Source organism: Piliocolobus tephrosceles, chromosome 2 (assembly GCF_002776525.5).
Source record: "Piliocolobus tephrosceles isolate RC106 chromosome 2, ASM277652v3, whole genome shotgun sequence".
NCBI classification, from domain to species: domain Eukaryota; kingdom Metazoa; phylum Chordata; class Mammalia; order Primates; family Cercopithecidae; genus Piliocolobus; species Piliocolobus tephrosceles.
The window spans coordinates 1,688,662-1,692,057 of record NC_045435.1 but is presented as its reverse complement, the minus strand read 5'-3'; positions in this window follow the sequence as shown (position 1 = coordinate 1,692,057).

Sequence of the window (3,396 nt, the reverse complement as noted above, 5' to 3'; positions counted from 1 at the left end):
GCCGTCCCCCAGTGCCCCCAGATTTCTATCACATTGACAAATACCTAAATTTTTTTGTCTTATTTTTCAATTTTGTTGATGATACAAATAATATATGCTCACTTTAATTTTAAAAAGTGTAAAGATATTGTAACTAATATATAATGTCTGAAATTCTACCACTGTGGAATAATTACCATTGGCATTTTAGTGAATATTTTTTCTTGCTTCTCTTTTTGCACCCTTAAAACATACTGCCAAGGCTGGTCTCGAACTCCTGGTTTTAAGATATCTACCAGCCTTATTTTTAATTTCATTTTCATAAATGGGATTATGTCATAATATCGCTTTTAATATTGGATAGGATACTCTTCCACACTCTATATTCTCCATCACTGCTTGTATATTTAGTTTGCATTTCTAAGAAATTATACATAATAATAGATAGTTGTGTGTTGATTTCTCTATTGTCTCATGATTGTGTAATTGAGGTAATGCATACAGATAGTCTATCTAAATTTCTGTTAATGAATATAAAAAATTTATTAGTGAAGCGAATTAAATAGTATATTAAAATATATCTACATATAATTCCATGTAAAGAAAATTTATGGCAAGAAGAAATTATTCTATGCATATATGTAAATTAATACACAGGTACACTCACCTACACACCATTTCCTTGATCTGAAAGATGGCAATCTCAACCATCTGAAAGATCACAATCAATCAGGAGGGAGAACATTATGATTTTCATCTGTTACAATAAATATCATAAAATTTGTGTACTTTATTTAGATCCCATTAAGTTTCATTTTATCTACATGTATTTTAGCCACAATTCTAATAAACTTGGTTATATGATTTCAAGCATATTAAAAGCAAAATCTTGAAGATGGTTATAATAGAATACTATAGTCAGCATATACAACCTGTCAATTAGCATAGGAATTTGACTCTAATTAATGTTAGGGCTTATACTCCTGAATGATTTTTGAAAATCTGAAAGCTCATTAAAAAGAACTGATGTTCAAATGATGATCCCATGTCATCAAGGAAAGGTTACATTACCTTCAGCTTCTTTTGCTTAAAAGGAAAATCAATGAAAAGTTTAAAATGATTTCAGAAAAATTTGAATTCAAAGGACTGACATTTAACCAAAGTTCTTGTTGCTTTAATTTATGACTATCTTGTCATCACCCCATCACGAGTAAAAGCAGCAGCCCGGGCAGCATCATAATTTCTATGACCCTTTAAAAGCATCTATTTGCAAGGTAGGCTGGAAGCTACTTAACATTTTAGCTGAATTAATCCGACAACAACCTTAGAAAGATATTGTTACAGTTATTTTCAGATGAAAACCAGGGTTAGAAAAAAAATGATAAGAAAGAAGAAAAGAATGAAGGAAGAAAGAAAAGAGGTAACGTGACTAAGTTCTATTTTAGCTTCTGCACTAAATTTGTCTTTTTTATTTTTCAATTTCTAATTTTTGTATGTACATGGTAGGTGTACATATTTATGGGGTATATGAGAGGTTTTGATACAGGCATGCAATGTAAAATAATAACCTTATGAAAAACGGAGTATAAATCCTCCCCTCAAGCATTCATCCTTTGTGTAACGAACAATCCAATTATAGTCTGTTATTTTAAAATGTACAATTACATTATTATTGATTATAGTCACTCTGTTGTGCTATCAAACACCAGGCCTTATTAATTCATTCTAACTATTTTTTGTACCCATTATCCCTCCCCAACTCCCCTTCACTCCCTTTCCCAGTCATTAGTAACCATCTTTCTACTCTCTGTCTCCATAGGTTCAATTGTGTTGATTTTTAGATCCCACAAATAAATGAAAACATGTGATGTTTGTCTTTGTGCCTGGATTATTTCACTTAACATAATCAATGCCAGTTTCATCTGTGTTGTTGCAAATACATGGATCTCATTCTTGTTTATGGCTGAATAGTACTCCATTGTGTATAAGCACCACAGTTCCTTTATCCTGCAGTTCATTTGAAGATGTGTTTACTTTCTGAGCCAATGCTGGCTCCTCTTTTCACTATTTACTCTAAAGTAGTTTCCTTCACATCTATAGGTTCAATGAACATATCTATTCAGAGAATATACACATTTATATTTCTATTGAAGACTGCTCCTCTAAACTCTAGATTCATATGTCTGATGCCTATTGAAATCTCCTGAGTATCACTTTATGGCACCTCAAACTCAGTGTATCCCAAAGTGAACTCCATTAACTCCTGGTTCCCTCCTAGTGTCCCTTATCTCAGTGACTAGCATCACCATCTATCCTGTTACACAAAGTAGGAGATCAGGAGTCAGTCTGGACAGTCCTGACAATTCTCCATTCCTCAGATTTCTTATCCAACCCACCACTAAGTTACATCAAATAGTACCTTCTTAACATATCCTTTTCATCTTCACCACCACCACCTCCCACAGTCTAAGCTGCCATAATCAATTCCTTGCTCAACTGTAATTGCCTCTTCATGGGTATATCTTTTTCTACTCTAGTCTCCTTGAGGCTTGTGATTTTACTGGCATGATCTTTTCTTAAAACGTTTTAAATCATGTCACCTCTTAAAGCATATTTAATCATGTCATATATCTGATTAAACAAACCTCCCCACTGCTCTTAGGATAAAGGCAAAATGTGTACTCACAGCCTACAAGGCCTGAATGATGTTGGCTCTGCCTACTCTTCTAGTCTTATTCCTCACCACATTCTTTCTCTCTCGTTGTTCTCAAGCTGCCTGGCTCTTCTTGCAGTCCCTTTTCTTTATCTTGCTCTCTCTCACCACAGTATATGTTTTCCTTTAGTGTGGCAAGCATCTATCTTCTTTCTTTATCTGGTTAACATTTGTCTTTCTTTAATTTCAACACGGTGCTCTTTTTCTCATGGGAGCCTTCCTAGATCTTCCTGACTAGCTCAAATTCCCTGCACAGCCTTTCATAGCACCCCATACTCCTTTTTTGTGTCACTTGCCCCATTTGAAATTTTACATTTATTTGTATGATTATTTTACATGTGTCACTCCTGTTAGGTTGTAAAATTTACGAAAGAGGGACATTCTGTTGTTACCCACCGTTGCAACCTATGTCTCTGATACTACCTAAATCATCATAGAAAGTGCTCAATACTAAATGTTGTTGAAAGAACCAAACTCTAAGAATGCTACGTTACTTATTTTAAAAACTTTGTTCCCTGAGTACTCCAAACTGGCAGATTAAATGAGTGCGCACAACTGACTATAGGGCAGGCAATACTGATGAATTGTTAAGAGGATGGTTCATCTTAATGAGACACTAGGAAAGAAAGCTATAGAGAAGGCAAGAAAACGAGAAACTCATCTGCTAGGATCACAGCCACACCTCGGTGTCCAAAGGTTATTGG